Below are 19,170 nucleotides of genomic sequence, written 5' to 3'. Positions count from 1 at the left end.
TTCTGCCTTCATACCTCTAAGAATATGAAGCTGCATCATACCCCTTCTCGAGCAACGTATGATGCTTATTGTACCGGTACGGTCGGACCATAAGATCATGACGAAACTTCCATGCAAAGGATGATAAATGCACTATGCATGACACCAACATGAGACCACCCCAAATAACATGTGTTAAACATATACTTCCACCCCTTCCAAGTAATAATCAACACGTGTAACTTGATCGAACAACATCCTCAACATATGTAAATAATAAAACATGAATATCTTCGAGCAACGGTTCCCAACATTGAATACGAAGATGAACACAATTGGCATAGATATAATCAAGTATAGGACAAATTAATCAACCAACGGGATAAAACATCACTATTTTACTTGCCTTCACCGAGAAATTTGGACAAAGTCCTAAGTGCGATCCGAAAGTCCACCACCTGTTTTTGATACACAACTTAGTGAAAAATCCACATAACAAACGCTCATAAACGACGTCGCACCTACGCACAATCCCAAACCCGTCGCGAGCGACTTATCTCCCCATCACCCACCAACTGCAGCGGCGCTGCTTGACAATTTCATATATTTAAAATTATGACAGCAGTGGTAACAAACAAAAACTCCATAAGCATCTACATAAAATTCCCCACAAATTTTGTATTCAAATGATAATTAAATTCCAACATCTAATTAGCCCCCAAACAGTCCACAAGATACACCCTGCAATCTGTTTTTGGACAGCAACCTAGCCAGGTTCAAACAGCGATATCTCCCAAAATATACCTCCGAATCGAGCGCATAAGTACTCGTTGGAAAGGTATGACAAAGATCTACATGATTCTCATACTGATTACCACTAATTACCCACAAAAAATCCCCAGAAACTAATAGTACTACTGTTGTTCGCCCACCCACAAAATTTCTAGACAGCACCTCTACCGATTCGCATAGGTAAACATATAATAAATTGGATTGCAGCACCAAAAAACAAGAGATAATCACAAAATCACCTTGAATTCTCCCGCTTTCCTCCCTCCTTCCTCCCACTAAATTCCAATTGGAGACTTGCACCAACGCGACGTAGATCCAAGCGGGGAGGGCTGCACCTTGGAGAGGAGGAGATGTGGGGTGGCAAGGGTTTGTGTGGTGGTGGCTGCAAGTTCTTGGGGAAGAAGGTGAGGGAGGGGGCGGCGGCCAAAGAGAGAGCAAGAGAGGGGGGCAGCTGCAAGAACAAAAGAGGGAGGAGGGGGCGGCCAGGGTTTTGTGGGGGGAGAAGAGTGGGCTTCCCACCGCCAGATCGAGATCAACGGCCCAAAACCATTCCCACGCCTGTGCTCCCGACCCCAGCGTACAAGTCAACAAAAATTGTACTGCATTACTGACGTTTGCCTCCTAAGAATCCAAACCCCAAAAGTACAAGACCCAGAAAAAGTACAAAAGAAAAGATAAACTTCAACTTCTCCTTTTTTTGAAATTAGGGTATCACAATACCATTGGCTATTTGCAAAAGATTTGAAAAGACTTTTCCAAAAAGATTTGCAAAAACAAGCAAAGTGGTGCAAATATGGTCCAAAATGTTAAAATAGAAGAAAGCAATCTTAAACTTAGAAATACTTTCAGTTGGTTTAAATTCGAGTAACTTATGCACATCTTTCAAAATTGCAAGCTAGTTACATTCTTACACTTTATATTTGCTTTGGTTTGTGTTGGGACTATGCTTCGTCACGCCGAAGGTCTTGAAGGAAGAAGCAGCTTCGGCTGAAGCTGTCCGCGTGCGATGACCGAAGCTTGCTCTTCATAAAGCTTCGGAATTATGAACCGACTTAAAAGTAGAAAGACCTTTTAGTCCATAAGCGTTTGAGTCGTTATTGTAAACTTTCATGAAGGGCATGGTTGTAAATTCTCACAGGCTGTGTCCTGTGCCTATAAATAGTGAACAGTATTCCTCTACTGTTCACACTTTTTTTGGGGGTATTTTGCCATCGCATCGTTTGGGAACCAACCTTTGTCAAGGCAGAGGTATAATTGTATCCAATACTTAAATATATTGAATGGATATAATATGATTCATTTACCTTTGATACTCTATATTTTATGTCACTTCGTATAATTTATTAACATACAATTACGAAAACTCAACCTTCGTAATCGTATTGTTGTCCGCCTTCGTCCAGAATCCATTATCCCCGAGGGAATAATGCTTCGTCGGACGAAGGACATTATAATTTAACATTTTATGTTGCCTTGTTCTTGATTCATAGCATTTGAGAACAAGTCTCCAACATTGGCGCCCACCTCCGGTGAACTCACTTCCACTTTTTTGAGCTGATGGCTTCGTCCAACGATCAAGCTGGAGCTGCTTCGGCCCCGAAGCTGGTGCTCCCAATAACAGGTGGTTCGAGCTCAGAGCCAGCCAACAAAAAGCAAAAGAAGGAGGCGCAGAGAAGGGTACAACATGTTGGAGTGCAGGGACCCTTCATCAAGTCAAGGTGGTCCCACGTTCCAATCACCTTCTCCCAGGAGGATCTTCAGCTCAAGGATTTTCCTCATAATGATGCTATGGTTATTTCTTGCGTCATCAAAGGGTTTCTGGTCCACAATGTCTTGATTGATACAGGCAGTGCAGCTGATATCATATTTGCTAAGGCCTTCAGACAAATGCAAGAGCCAGAAGATAAGATTCATGATGCTACACACCCTCTCTGTGGCTTCGGAGGACGACAGATTGTAGCACTGGGCAAGATCACCATGCAAGTGACCTTCGGATTTATCAACAACACCAGAACTGAGCAAGTTGTGTTTGATATTGTTGACATAGAATACCCTTACAATGCAATTATTGGTCGTGGCACCCTCAACGCTTTCGAAGCAATCCTTCATCCTGCTTACCTTTGCATGAAGATACCTTCGGATCAAGGGCCCATTGCTATTCATGGAAGTCAAGAAGCTGCCAGAAAGGCCGAGGGAAACTGGACTGACTCAAAAGCAATCCATAACATAGATGGAGCTGAAGCTTGTGAACAGTACAAATTCAGAAGGGAGAAAGCAGCTTCAGCAGATCAGCCGAAGCCCAGGCTCTTATGTGAGGACATAGCAGAGCAGAAGGTGCTGTTGGGCTCTCAGTTATCCGAAGAACAGGAGAAAACCTTGATAAGGTTTTTTTTCAACAACAAAGATGTTTTTGCATGGTCAGCTAATGATCTTTGCGGAGTTAACAGGGATGTTATTGAACACTCGCTCAATGTTGACCCATCCTTCAGACCCAGAAAGCAGAAGCTTCGGAAAATGTCTGATGACAAGGCCGAAGGTGCTCGGAATGAAGTCAAAAGGCTCCTCAGTGCAGGAGTTATCAGAGAAGTAAAGTACCCAGAATGGCTAGCTAACACTGTTATGGTAAAAAAGGCCAATGGCAAATGGCAGATGTGTATCGATTTTACGGATCTCAACAAGGCTTGTCCGAAGGACGAATTCCCATTACCAAGGATAGATTCCTTAGTTGATGCAGCAGCTTCGTCAGAGCTTATGAGTCTTCTCGATTGTTATTCAGGCTATCATCAAATTTGGATGAAGGAGGATGAGCCGAAGACCAGTTTCATAACCCCTAGTGGAACATATTGTTACCTTCGGATGCCTGAGGGGCTCAAGAACGCTGGAGGAAGTTTCAGCAGAATGACTGCAAAGGTTCTCCAGTCTCAGATAGGCAGAAATGTGCTAACTTATGTTGATGATATCATTATAAAAAGCACGAAACAGAAAAATCACATTGCTGATTTGCATGAGACCTTCGCCAGTTTTAGACAAGCTGGTCTAAAGTTGAATCCAGAAAAATGTGTCTTCGGAGTAAAGAAGGGAAAATTTCTTGGATGCTTGGTTTCAACAAAGGGAATTGAAGCTAATCCAAGTAAAATTGAAGCTATACTTCGGATGGAGCCACCAACCACAAAAAAGGGGGCCCAAAGATTAACAGGGAGGCTGGCATCTCTCAATAGATTCATATCCAGATCAGCAGAGAGAAATTTACCATTCTTCGAAGTGCTGAAATCAGCCGAAGTCTTTCAATGGGGACCAAGCCAACAAAAAGCCTTCGAGGAACTGAAGCAATATTTGATAGATTTAACAACATTAACTCCACCAACGCCAGGGGCTCCCTTGTTGTTATATGTGGCAGCTTCGCTCTCAGCGGTAAGTGCAGCACTTGTCCAGGAGAAGCTTGATGGCCAAGTCAAGAAGCAGGTTCCAGTGTATTTTGTATCTAAAGTTCTTAGTGTATCAAAGAAAAACTATACAGAATTGGAGAAGGTATTATATGGTGTTTTGATGGCATCCAGGAAGCTTCGGCATTATTTTCAAGCATACAATATTATTGTTCCTTCTTCGCAGCCGTTGAAGGATATTATGAGAAATAGAGAAGCTACTGGACGGATAGGAAAATGGGCTGCAGAGCTCAATGAATTTTGCATTGATTATGTGCATAGATCCTCGATCCAGTCTCAAGCGTTGGCAGATTTCATTGCCGATTGGACGCCAGGGGCTCAGGATGAAGAAACAAATAATGATGCCGAAGTATGGACAGTGTTTTGCGATGGGTCTTGGGGAACCTTCGGAGCGGGAGCAGCCACTGTGTTGGTCTCACCATCCAAAGTCAAAACTTGTTACGCGGCAAGACTCGATTTTAGTTGTACAAACAATATTACTGAATACGAAGCCCTGCTTTTGGGCCTTCGGAAATTAAAAGCAATGGGAATCAGAAGGGCCATTCTTAAAACTGATTCCCAGGTTGTTTCGGGTCATGTCGACAAGAGTTGCAAGGCTAAAGATCCGAAGCTTGAAAAATATCTAGACACGGTCCGAAGAATTGAAGCTTCCTTCGAAGGATTTTCTGTCAAAAATATCCCTCGAGGACAAAATGAGCATGCTGATTTGCTAGCTAAGTCAGCAGCACAGGGGCTGTCCTTACCTTCGGATGTGTTCTTCGAAACAATAAAAGCACCTTCAGTGGAACTTCTTGAAAGAGCAGTCCTCAATATATCTCCTGTTTATAGTGAAGACTGGAGAACTGAGATCATCTCTTACCTTCAGGGTAATTTCCTTTCAGATGACGAAACTTATAACAGGAGGATAGAGGCAAGAGCTCGTCCATATGTCATGATAGAAGGGGAGTTGTACAAGCATGGAGTTTGTGCTCCACTACTCAAGTGTTTATCCAGAGCTAAAGGCATAGAGTTGATGAAAGAAATTCATGCAGGCTTGTGTGGATCTCACATTGGATCTAGGCCGTTACTTGGAAAAGTTTTTCGTCAAGGGTTTTATTGGCCGAAGGCAGCTTCGGATGCAGCGGAATTAGTTCAAAAGTGCGAAGGTTGTCAGAAATGTGCAAGAGATCAAAAACAACCTTCGTCTCTAACTCAGCTGATACAACCCATCTGGCCATTGCAAAGGTGGGGTCTTGATTTGTTAGGTCCGTTACCACCGGCCCAAGGAAACTTAAGATATGTTGTAGTGGCTGTGGAATATTTTTCTAAATGGATTGAGGCAAAGCCTTTAGCCACAATAACTTCGGCCACCATTCAAAAGTTTTTCTGGCAGAATATTGTTTGTCGTTTCGGAGTACCAAAAGCCATCACTGTAGATAATGGAACACAGTTCGACTCCGAAGCTTTCAGAGAGTTCTGTGATCAAATCGGCACGAAGATCCATTTTGCATCTGTCAGGCATCCGGAGTCAAATGGACTCGTTGAAAGAGCCAATGGCATCATAATGACAGGAATAATGAAGTTAATCTTCAACCAACCCAGGGGAAAGTGGCCAGATCAATTAATTAAAGTGGTATGGAGCCACAATACGACAACATCAAGGTCAACAGGCTTTACCCCATTCAAATTATTGTTCGGTGACGAAGCAATAACTCCGGAGGAAGCTAAAACTGGATCGATAAGAGTAGTAGCTTCGGCAGAGTCAGATCCTGAAGCTGATCATTCTATTGAAAAAGATGCTATAGAAGGGATCAGACTTCAAGCTGTGGAGAACATCAATAAATATCAAGCCAAAACAATCAAATGGCGTGATAGAAAGGTTCGGCTGAAAAATATTGAGCCAGGACATTTGGTGCTTCGAAGAGTGGCTAACCCAGATACAGTGGGCAAGTTGCAGTTGAAATGGGAGGGACCTTTTTTGGTAGTATCTTCGTCAAGACCCGGTTCATACAGATTGAAGGATATGGACAACAACGACATTCCTAGATCCTGGAATGCGGATGAGCTTCGGCGATATTATGTATAATTTGATGTAATTTTTTATATTTTTTATTTTTTCTTTCATGGCACCCTTTTCCTTTCCGAAGGGGGAGAACGGTTTTTAATGGGGCCATCACATGTAATTTCCTTTTTTAGCTCTATAAGCGAAAAATCCCCCAAAGATGTAAATGTAAAAGCTGAGAATGCACCATCGAGTGCCGAAAAGAAACAGGGAAGAAGCTCCAAAGTCGTTCCTAAGGGAATACAGAGCTTACAGCGAAAAGTCAACGCTGATTCCGCCGAAAGTAAAAGGCGAAGAAGCTCCAAAGTCGTTCCTAAGGGGATGCAGAGCTTACAGCGAAAAGTCAACGCTGATTCCGCCGAAAGTAAAAGGCGAAGAAGCTCCAAAGTCGTTCCTAAGGGAATGCAGAGCTTACAGCGAAAAGTCAGCGCTGATATGTGATTGTTTCTAAGGAAATAACGGTTGTGATTATGGCTTCGTATATGTGTTTGGACATTCATTAGCACATCATATTACATCATAACATTTGCATTCATAAACATTCATATAGGCATATATAGGATAACCATCATCATAGCATAAGTGGTTGCTTCGGCAAAAAGGAAAAAATTGTCTTTTGTACTTCGTTGTGTACGAAAAGAAGAGCTTCGGAAAAAAGAAAAAGTTGTTTTTTATGCTTCGATGTGTACGAAAAGAAGGGAAGGTGTTTTTTTGCCTTCGGCTCAAAAAGATAATTTCGTCCACATCAAAGCACCTCTCATACATTAATGCAAGGGTAAAAGCATATTACAAGGTATGAACAGAATTCATTAAAACAAGTTTAGTCATATTTACAAAAGTTATCTCAAAAGTTTCTTAAGTCTGTCTACAGTCTACTCCTATTGATCTTCATGCTTCGGCGTCATGCTTTTTAAGCATCAGTCTCAGCTTCGTCATCCTACATAAATTAAGTTGTTGAGGGTCAAAACCAAGCTTGAAGGAAAAGGTAAGCATAAGGTATGATTTCTTACTGGTTCAAGGTGATTCCGAGCTTCGTCTCCAGCCTTTTCTCGTCCGCCTTTTGTCCATATCATTTTTACAAATCTATTGGAAATGCTTCGGGCGAGATCAGGAATGTCATCTAGAATTGATGGTGATAAAGTGAAATTGGGCCTATTGACAATCTTTCCATGATCGCAGCCGGCTTTTAGGGCTGCAGCAGTGCCCCGAGAAGCTACCCAGGCGCAGAAGTCACCGTGCCCAGCTATAACTTCGTCAAGCTCATCAATTTCACCTTCGATATGTTCGAAGGTCTTTGGTAAATCTTCAGCTGATGGGGTGAATTTTTCACTGCTAGCTCCAACTGAGTGGAAGATTTTTCTCAGTCGTTGAATGCAATTGTTGCTAAATTCCAAACATTTTTCTTGAAGGTTTGCCAATAATTTTTTCAAATCTGAATTTTGCTGAACTTCGGCTTCAAGTTTCATACTAAGTTCTTGTTTTTCCTGTTCAAATTGTTCAGATTGACAGAGAAGCTTCGAATTCAATTCTGCTATTTTAGCTTCGGCTTCTGTCAATAAACCTTCAGTTGTCCGAAGCTCGAAGTCTTTCTTTTCAACAGTAGCTGATTGCTCTTTTATTTTGCTCTCTAAGCTTTCAATTATAACTTCGTGTTTTTTGTCTTCTAAATCTTGCTGCATTTTCAAAGCCTTGCTCAGCAGCATACTCTGCACGTAAACAATCTTCGTTAGACATGTTTTCATCATTAAAAACAATAAAAGACAAGGGAAAAGTAGTTCACCTTGAAATTAGAATAAAATAAACTACCAACGATATGTTGTCGTCGGTAGCGGCTGATGTCCGTTTCCAGCTTCGGAAAACCGATACTCTTTGATAGAGTACCGATGATCTTAGCTCCAGTTTGGTCTCGGATACAGTTCAATTTTTCATCGTCAATTCCCCCGAAGAGGAGTGCTCCTGGCTTATAACCGCAAGATTTGGCATATTCTTTAAGCTCTTCCACTTCGGCCTCTGACAATTCTTGTCCAACTAAATTTTGGAACATGAAGGCTTCGTCCTTTGAAGCTTCGTCAGCAATTTCCTTTTCTTTCCCAGAAGCTACGGCCATGGCCTCTTCGGCGGCAGTGGTAGCTTCTTCTGTGGCCATGTCTAGCAGCATTTTATCGATATGCTCAATTGTGCTTTCCAAGTTCAAATCTTCAATTGAGGTAGCTTCAGCAGCCGCGACCTCCGAAGGTGTGACTTCAATATTTGTTATTTCTTCATCTGCTGGTATCTTCTGAGCTGAAGCTCTCGGTGGTGTCTTGTCAATGACTTTTGTCACTGCGATGATTCTTTGTCTTTTAGTTTTAGTTGATTTCTTCGTTTGTTCGGGCTCCTTTTCCTTCTGAAAAAACTTCGTCAGTTGAGGCCCCAATGGACTTAGCTTCATAGGCAGGGATTCAGTCATTACCTTCAAAATCTCTTCCACGTCAGTGGCAGAGGGTGATGCGGGGGTCTCCTCTTTGTCGGATATTTTTCGCTTCGGAGATAATATTTTCTTTTTCTTCGGAATATTCTTCTTTTTTGCTGGTTCCTTCTCATCTTTATTTGAAGCTTCGGCTACCCTTTTTCTTTTCCGGCCTTCGACACTTTTATTCAGATTTTTGTAGTCAGGGTATTCAAAACCCAAGGCATCCAGCACTCGGTTCAATCTTCGCTTCAGACGGGTGCCGAAGGCCGCTGTTGGGAACTTGTTCTCAAATGCTATGAATTAAGAACAAGGCAACATAAAATGTTAAATGTTAACGTTCTTCGTCCACGAAACATTATTTCCTTTGAGAATCATGAACCTTGGACGAAGGTTGACGATAATATAATTACGAAGGTCAAGTCTTCGTAATTATATATTAATAGATTGTACAAGATAACATAAAATAAAGGGTATAAAAAGGTAAATGAATCATAAACGAATTATATTATATTTGCTTAATATGTTGAATCGTTGAATACAGTTATACCTCTGCCTTGGCAAAGATTGGTTCCCGAAAGATGCAATGACAATTACCAGAATGCGTGAACAGTAAAGGAATACTGTTCACTATTTATAGACACAGGACACAGCCTGTGAAGAATTACAATTATGCCCCTTATAAAAGTTTACAACATTGACTCAGACCCTTATGGACTAAAAGGTCATTCTATCTTTAAGTCGGTTTGCAATACCGAAGCTTCATGAAGAGGAACCTTCGGCCATCCCATACAAACAGCTTCAGCCGAAAGCCGCTTCTTCCTTCAAGACCTTCGGCGACGAAGCATAGTCCCAACAGTAGCCCCTTTCACGGTGCTAGATCGTTTTTCGTAACGAGCTTGATCCGTGAAAAAAGTCTCTTAAGCTTCGGGGAGCCGAAGGTCCAAAAAACACCTTCCCTGAGCTCGTTGTCGAGAAACGATTCAGTTTCCCAGCGCGTAGCGGTCCCACCTTGCAGAGTTACTGTTTGTCTCTGTGGTCCACCACGCAGCGAGTGCAAGCGGGTGTCCGCCTGGTGTAAAAATCCTGGCGCTTCGCCTTCTTACCTGCAGTACTATATAAACAGATGAGTAGGTGTGAAGTTACCACAACATTCATTGCTATTTGCACTGTTTTGCTGCCAAAATTTTTAACCATCGCCGAAGCTTGACTCTCAGAATCGAACGAAGCTCCAACTTGAAGCCTGCTTCGTCAGAAGAAAAAACTTCGGAAGAAAAAAGTATTTAATTTCCAAAAATTCAGAATTAAATGGCCAGAGTGCGCTCTACCGCTAGGGTTGAGCGTGAGGGGGGCGAAGCTGAAGGTTCGGAGACTGTTCCCATCTCCGAAGCGATGCAAAGATCCGGACTGGTAACTTCGGAAAAGATCCCCAGTGATGATGCAGAACAAGCAGAACAAGCAATTGCCGAAGCAGAAGAAGATATTGAGGAAACTGATCCCGAAGACGATTATCGTATTGCCATGCCAAGCAAGCCCAGCCACTTGGACTTCGGAAAGTCTACTGTTTCGAAGGCTGATCTCTCCAAGATGGTAAAGTCGGGCTTTTTCAATGAAAATCAGAAGAAGCTATTACGCTTCGGGGGAGAAGAGACTACCCTAAAGCCGGAGAAGGATGAAATTGTCATTTTCAAGAGCTTTCTAAAGGCTGGATTAAGATTCCCCCTACATGGGATTATTGCAGAGGTACTGAAGAGGTTTGGTATCTTTTTTCATCAGTTGACTCCTAACGCTATTGTTAGGCTTAGTGTTTATATCTGGGCCCTCCGAAGCCAAGCAGTGGAGCCGTTTGCGGACAGTTTTTGTCGAGTTCACGAACTGCACTATCAGACGAAGGCTAGAAAAGATGGATTGCATGACAATTTTGGTTGCTATAATTTTGCTTATCGGAAAACCACAAAGTTTCCTGTAATCAGCTACCGAAGCAAATGGGCAGCAGGCTGGAAGTCGGAGTGGTTCTATGTCAAGGTTGACGACGACAAGGAGAAGCTTGTGCAAAGTCCACTCGAACTAATCTTCGGAGAAACCCGACCTCGTTGCAACATGACACCAGAAGGTCCAACACAACAAGCGTTGAATGAATTCAGAATTATTGCAGAGCATATCAGTACAAGAGACCTGGTTCAGGAGTTTTTGGCTTTCAAGGTTTTTCCTAGTTTAAAAGAATGGGAAATGCCGAAGCTGAAGGGGGAGAAGAAAGAAGGTGAACTTGTGTGTTTACCTTACTATTTCAAGTTTAAGAAATACTTTAAAACACCTTGCCAAGAGTGGCTGGATACAATTGAAGTAATGTGCAATGAAATACTTGGCAACTACTCCAAAAAAGAAGATCAATTGATGATTGCGGCCTTCGGCACCCGTCCGAAGCGAAGACTGAATCGAGTGCTGGACGCCCTGGGCTTTGAATACCCTGACTATGAAAATCTGAATAAAGGTGTCGGGGGCCAGAAAAGGAAAAGGATAACTGAATCCTTGAATGAAGATGAGAAAGAACCATCAAAGAAGAAAATTCCGAAGAAGAGGAAAGCGTCTTCTCCGAAGCAAAAAATATCCGACGAAGAAGAAACCCCCGCATCACCCTCTGCCCCTGACGTGGAGGAAATTTTGAAGGTAATGACTGAATCCCTGCCTGCGAAGCTAAGTCCATTGAGGCCTCAACTGACAAAGTTTTTTCAGAAGGAAAAGGAGCCTGAAAAAACGAAGAAAACGACTAAAGCAAAGAGACAAAGAATCATCAATGTGACAGAGGTCATTGACAAGACACCACCAAGAGCTTCAGCTCAGAAGACACCAGCGGCTGAGGAAAGAACAAATATTGAAATCACACCTTCGGAGGTCGCGGCTGCCGAAGCTGCCTCAATTGAAGATTTGAACCTGGAAAGCACAATCGAACATATTGACAAAATACTGTTAGACATGGCCACAGAAGAAGCTGCCACTGCCGCCGAAGAAACTATGGCCGCAGTGCCGGGGAAAGAAAAGGAAATTGTTGACGAAGCTTCAGAGGACGAGGCCTTCATGTTTCAAAATTTAGTTGGAGAAAAATTGTCAAAACCCGAAATAGAAGAGCTTAAAGAGTATGCCAAATCTTGCGGGTACAAACCAGGAGCACTCCTCTTCGGAGGTATTGCTGATGAAAAATTAGATTGTATCCGAGATCAAACTGGAGCCAAAGTTATCGGTACTCTGTCAAAGAGTATCGGTTTTCCGAAGCTAGAAATGGACATTAGCCGCTACCGACGACAACATATCGTTGGTAGTTTATTTTATTCTAATTTCAAGGTGAACTACTTTTCCCTTAACTTTTATTGTTTTTATTAATGAAAACATGTCTAACGAAGGTTGTTTTCGTGCAGAGTATGCTGTTGAGCAAAGCCTTGAAAATGCAGCAAGATTTTGAAGACAAGAAACACGAAGTTATAATTGAAAATTTAGAAAGCAAAATAAAGGAGCAATCAGCTGCTATTGAGAAGAAGAACTTTGAGCTCCAAGCAACTGAAGGTTTATTGGCGGAAGCCGAAGCTAAGATAACAGAACTGAACACGAAGCTTCTCTGCCAATCTGAGCAGTTTGAACAAGAAAAGCAAGAACTTAATGCAAAACTTGAAGCCGAAGCCCAACAAAATTCAGATTTGAAAAAACTATTGGCGGGGCTTCAAGAAAAATGTTTGGAATTTAGCAACAAATGTATTCAACGACTAAGAAAAATTTTCCACTCAGTTGGAGCCAGCAGTGAGAAATTCACCCCCTCAGCTGAAGATTTACCGAAGACCTTCGAACATATTGAGGGTGAAATTGACGAGCTTGACGAAGTTATAGCTGGGCACGGTGACTTCTGTGCCTGGGTAGCTTCTCGGGGTACTGCTGCAGCTTTCCTAAAAGCTGGCTGCGATCATGCAAAGATTGTCAATAGGCCCAATTTCACTTTATCACCATCAATCCTAGATGACATTCCTGATCTCGCCCGAAGTATTTCCAATAGATTTGTAAAAATGATATGGACAAAAGGCGGGCGAGAAAAGGCTGGAGACGAAGCTCGGAGTCACCTTGAACCAGTAAGAAATCATACCTTGTGCTTACCTCTTCCTTCAAGCTCGATTTTGACTTACAACAACTTAATTCATGTAGGATGACGAAGCCGAAGTCGATGATTGAAAAGAATGACGCCGAAGCTAAAATCCCTCGAAGATTAAATAGGAGTAGCCTGTAGACAGACTCAGGAAATTTTTGAGATAACTTTTGTAAATGTAACTAAACTTGTCTTTAATGAGTTCTGTTCATACCTTGTATTATGCTCTTACCCTTCCATTAATGTATGTGAAGTGCTTTGTTGTGGACGAAATTATCTTTTTTGAGCCGAAAGCGAAAAAACACCTTCCCTTCTTTTCGTACACAGCGAAGCATAGAAAACAACATTTCCCTTTTTTCCGAAGCTCTCCTTTTTGTACGCGAAGAAGCTCTTCTCTTATGCCGAAGCAACCACTTATGCCATGATGATGATTATCCTACATATGCCTGGATAAATGTTTATGAATGCAAATGCTATGATGTAATGTGATGTGCAAATGAATGTCCAAACACATATCCGAAGCCATACTCTCAGCCATTATTTCCTTAGAAACAATCACACATCAGCTCTGCATTCCCTTAGGAACGACTTTGGAGCTTCTTCGCCTTTTACTTTCGGCGAAATCAGCGTTGACTTTTTGCTGTAAGCTCTGCATTCCCTTAGGAACGACTTTGGAGCTTCTTCGCCTTTTACTTTCGGCGGAATCAGCGTTGACTTTTCGCTGTAAGCTCTGCATTCCCTTAGGAACGACTTTGGAGCTTCTTCGCCTTTTACTTTCGGCGGAATCAGCGTTGACTTTTCGCTGTAAGCTCTGCATTCCCTTAGGAACGACTTTGGAGCTTCTTCGCCTTTTACTTTTCGGCACTCGATGGTGCGTTCTCAGCTTTTACATTTACATTCCTTGGGGGATTTTGCTCTTATAGAACTAAAAAAGGAAATTACATATGGTGGCCCCATTAAAAACCTTTCGCCCCCTTTAGAAAGGAAAAGGGTGCCATGAAAAAAAAAAGAAAAAACATAAAAAATTACATCAAGTTACACATAATATCGCCGAAGCTCATCCGCATTCCAAGATCTAGGAATGTCGTTGCCGTCCATATCCTTCAATCTGTATGAACCGGGTCTTGACGAAGATGCTACTAAGAAAGGTCCCTCCCATTTCAACTACAACTTGCCCACTGTGTCTGGGTTGGCCACTCTCCGAAGCACCAAATGTTCTGGCTCGATATTCTTTAGCCGAACCTTTCTGTCTCGCCATTTGATTGTTTCGGCTTGATATTTATTGATATTCTCCACAGCTTGAAGCCTGATCCCTTCTAAAGCATCTTTTTCCACAGAATAAGCATCTTCAGAACCTGATTCTGCCGAAGCTACTACTCTTATTGATCCAGTTTTAGCTTCCTCCGGAGTTATTGCTTCGTCACCGAATAATAACTTGAATGGAGTAAAACCTGTAGACCTTGATGTTGTTGTGTTGTGGCTCCACACCACTTTGGTTAACTGATCTGGCCACTTTCCCCTAGGTTGATTGAAGATCAACTTCATTATTCCTGTCATTATAATGCCATTGGCTCTTTCAACGAGCCCATTTGACTTCGGATGCCTGACTGATGCAAAATGGATCTTCGTACCAATTTGATCACAGAAATCTCTGAAAGCTTCGGAGTCGAACTGTGTTCCATTATCCACAATGATGGCCTTTGGTACCCCGAAACGACAAACAATATTCTGCCAGAAAAACTTTTGAATGGTGGCCGAAGTTATTGTGGCTAAAGGCTTTGCCTCAATCCATTTGGAAAAATATTCCACAGCCACTACAACATATCTTAAGTTCCCTTGGGCCGGTGGTAATGGACCCAACAAGTCAAGGCCCCACCTTTGCAATGGCCAGATGGGTTGTATGAGCTGTGTTAAGGACGAAGGTTGTTTTTGATCTCTTGCACATTTCTGACAACCTTCACACTTTTGAACTAATTCCGCTGCATCCGAAGCTGCCTTCGGCCAATAAAACCCCTGGCGGAAAACTTTTCCAAGTAACGGCCTAGATCCAATGTGAGATCCACACAGGCCTGCATGTATTTCTTTCATCAACTCTATGCCTTCGGTTCTAGATAAACACTTGAGTAACGGAGCACAAACTCCATGCTTGTACAACTCCCCTTCTATCATGACATATGGACGAGCTCTTGCCTCTATCCTCCTGTTATAAGTTTCGTCATCTGAAAGGAATTTACCCTGAAGGTAAGAGATGATCTCAGTTCTCCAATCTTCGCTATAAATAGGAGATATATTGAGGACTGCTCTTTCAAGAAGTTCCACCGAAGGTGCTTTTATTGTTTCGAAGAACACATCCGAAGGTAAGGGCAGCCCCTGTGCTGCTGACTTAGCTAGCAAATCAGCATGCTCATTTTGTCCTCGAGGGATATTTTTGACAGAAAATCCTTCGAAGGAAGCTTCGACTCTTCGAACCATGTCCAGATATTTTTCAAGCTTCGGATCCTTAGCCTTGCAACTCTTGTCGATATGACCCGAAACAACCTGGGAATCAGTTTTTAGAATAGCCTTTCTGATTCCCATTGCTTTTAGCTTCCGAAGACCCAAAAGCAGGGCTTCGTACTCAGTAATATTGTTTGTACAACTGAAATCGAGTCTTGCCGCATAACAAGTTTTAACTTTGGATGGCGAGACCAACACAGCAGCTGCTCCTGCCCCGAAGGTTCCCCAAGACCCATCGCAAAACATTGTCCATACTTCGGCATCTTTATTTGTTTCTTCATCCTGAGCCCCTGGCGTCCAGTCAGCAATGAAGTCTGCTAACGCCTGGGACTGGATCGAAGATCTATGCACATAATCAATGCAAAATTCATTGAGCTCTGCAGCCCATTTTCCAATCCGCCCAGTAGCTTCTCTATTTCTCATAATATCCTTCAACGGCTGCGAAGAAGGAACAACAATATTGTATGCTTGAAAGTAATGCCGAAGCTTCCTGGATGCCATCAAAACAGCATATAACACCTTCTCTAATTCTGTATAGTTTTTCTTTGATATACTAAGAATTTCAGATACAAAATACACTGGGACCTGCTTCTTGACTTGGCCATCAAGCTTCTCCTGGACAAGTGCTGCACTTACCGCTGAGTGCGAAGCTGCCACATATAACAACAAAGGAGCCCCTGGTGTTGGTGGAGTTAATGTTGTTAAATCTATCAGATATTGCTTCAGTTCTTCGAAGGCTTTTTGTTGGCTTGGTCCCCATTGAAAGACTTCGGTTGATTTTAGCACTTCGAAGAATGGTAAATTTCTTTCTGCTGATCTGGATATAAATCTATTAAGAGATGCCAACCTCCCTGTTAATCTTTGGGCCCCTTTTTTGTAGTTGGTGGCTCCATTCGAAGTATAGCTTCAATTTTACTTGAATTAGCTTCAATTCCCTTTGTTGAAACCAAGCATCCAAGAAATTTCCCCTTCTTTACTCCGAAGACACATTTTTCTGGATTCAACTTTAAGCCAGCTTGTCTGAAACTAGCGAAGGTTTCCTGCAAATCAGCAATATGATTTTCCTGTTTCGTGCTTTTTACAATGATGTCATCAACATAAGTTAGCACATTTCTGCCTATCTGAGACTGGAGAACCTTCGCAGTCATTCTGCTGAAACTTCCTCCAGCGTTTTTGAGCCCCTCAGGCATCCGAAGATAGCAATATGTGCCACTTGGGGTTATGAAGCTAGTCTTCGGCTCATCTTCCTTCTTCATCCAGATTTGGTGGTAGCCTGAGTAATAGTCTAGCAGACTCATGAGCTCTGAAGAAGCTGCTGCATCAACTAAAGAGTCTATCCTTGGCAATGGGAATTCGTCCTTCGGACAAGCCTTGTTGAGATCTGTAAAATCGATACACATTCGCCACTTGCCATTGGCCTTTTTTACCATAACAGTGTTAGCTAGCCATTCTGGGTACTTTACTTCTCTGATAACTCCTGCACTGAGGAGTCTTTTGACTTCATTCCGAGCTCCTTCGGCCTTGTCATCAGACATTTTCCGAAGCCTCTGCTTTCTGGGTCTGAAGGATGGGTCAACATTGAGCGAGTGTTCAATAACATCCCTGTTAACTCCACAAAGATCATTAGCTGACCATGCAAAAACATCTTTGTTGTTGAACAAAAACCTTATCAAGGTTTTCTCCTGTTCTTCGGATAATTGGGAGCCCAACAGCACCTTCTGCTCTGCTATGTCCTCACATAAGAGCATGGGCTTCGGCTGATCTGCCGAAGCTGCTTTCTCCCTTCTGAATTTGTACTGTTCACAAGCTTTGGCTCCATCTATGTTATGGATTGCTTTTGAGTCAGTCCAGTTTCCTTCGGCCCTTCTGGCAGCTTCCTGACTTCCATGAATAGCGATGGGTCCTTGATCCGAAGGTATCTTCATGCAAAGATAAGCAGGATGAAGAATTGCTTCGAAAGCATTGAGGGTGCCACGACCAATAATTGCATTGTAAGGGTATTCCATGTCAACAATGTCAAACACAACTTGCTCAGTTCTGGTGTTGTTGATGAACCCGAAGGTCACTGACATGGTGATCTTGCCCAGTGCTACAATCTGTCTTCCTCCGAAGCCACAGAGAGGATGTGTAGCATCATGAATCTTATCTTCTGGCTCTTGCATTTGTCTGAAGGCCTTAGCAAATATGATATCAGCTGCACTGCCTGTATCAACCAAGACATTGTGGACCAGAAACCCTTTGATAACGCAAGAAATAACCATAGCATCGTTATGAGGAAAATCCTTGAGCTGAAGGTCCTCCTGGGAGAAGGTGATTGGGATGTGGGACCACCTTGACTTGATAAAGGGTCCTTGCACTCCAACATGTTGTACCCTTCTCTGCGCCTCTTTCTTCTGCTTTTTATTGGCTGGTTCTGAGCACGAACCATCTGTAATCGGGAGCACCAGCTTCGGATCCGAAGCAGCTCCAGCTTGATCGTTGAACGAAGCCATCAGCTCAAAAAAGTGGAAGTGAGTTCACCGGAGGTGGGCGCCAATGTTGGGAACTTGTTCTCAAATGATATGAATTAAGAACAAGGCAACATAAAATGTTAAATGTTAACGTTCTTCGTCCACGAAACATTATTTCCTTTGAGAATCATGAACCTTGGACGAAGGTTGACGATAATATAATTACGAAGGTCAAGTCTTCGTAATTATATATTAATAGATTGTACAAGATAACATAAAATAAAGGGTATAAAAAGGTAAATGAATCATAAATGAATTATATTATATTTGCTTAATATGTTGAATCGTTGAATACAGTTATACCTCTGCCTTGGCAAAGATTGGTTCCCGAAAGATGCGATGACAATTACCAGAATGCGTGAACAGTAAAGGAATACTGTTCACTATTTATAGACACAGGACACAGCCTGTGAAGAATTACAATTATGCCCCTTATAAAAGTTTACAACATTGACTCAGACCCTTATGGACTAAAAGGTCATTCTATCTTTAAGTCGGTTTGCAATACCGAAGCTTCATGAAGAGGAACCTTCGGCCATCCCATACAAATAGCTTCAGCCGAAAGCCGCTTCTTCCTTCAAGACCTTCGGCGACGAAGCATAGTCCCAACAGCCGCAGTCATCAACTGATCTTCTTTTTTGGAGTAATTGCCGAGTATTTCATTACACATTACTTCAATTGTATCCAGCCACTCTTGGCAAGGTGTTTTAAAGTATTTCTTGAACTTGAAATAGTAAGGTAATCGTACAAGTTCTCCTTCTTTTTTCTCCCCCCCTAGCTTCGGCATTTCCCATTCTTTTAAACTAGGAAAAACCCTGAAAGCCAAAAACTCATGTACCAGGTCTCTTGTACTGATATGCTCTGAAATAATTCTGAACTCATCCAACGCTTGTTGGGTTGGACCTTCTGGTGTCATGTTGCAACGAGGTCGGGTTTCTCCGAAGATTAGTTCAAGTGGACTTTGCACGAGCTTCTCCTTGTCATCATCAACCTTGACATAGAACCACTCCGACTTCCAACCTGCTGCCCATTTGCTTCGGTAGCTGATTACAGGAAACTTTGTGGTTTTCCGATAAGCAAAATTATAGCAACCAAAATTGTCATGCAATCCATCTTTTCTAGCCTTCGTCTGATAGTGCAACTCGTGAACTCGGCAAAAGCTATCCGCAAACGGTTCCACCGCTTGGCTTCGGAGGGCCCAGATATAAACATTGAGCCTAACGATGGCGTTAGGAGTCAGCTGATGAAAGTAGATTCCAAACCTATTCAATATTTCTGCAATAATTCCATTCAGGGGGAATCTCAACCCAGCCTTTAGAAAGCTCTTGAAAATA

Source organism: Zea mays, chromosome 4 (genome assembly GCF_902167145.1).
Source record: "Zea mays cultivar B73 chromosome 4, Zm-B73-REFERENCE-NAM-5.0, whole genome shotgun sequence".
Classification (NCBI taxonomy): domain Eukaryota; kingdom Viridiplantae; phylum Streptophyta; class Magnoliopsida; order Poales; family Poaceae; genus Zea; species Zea mays.
Note: the sequence above shows the minus strand (reverse complement) of the source record.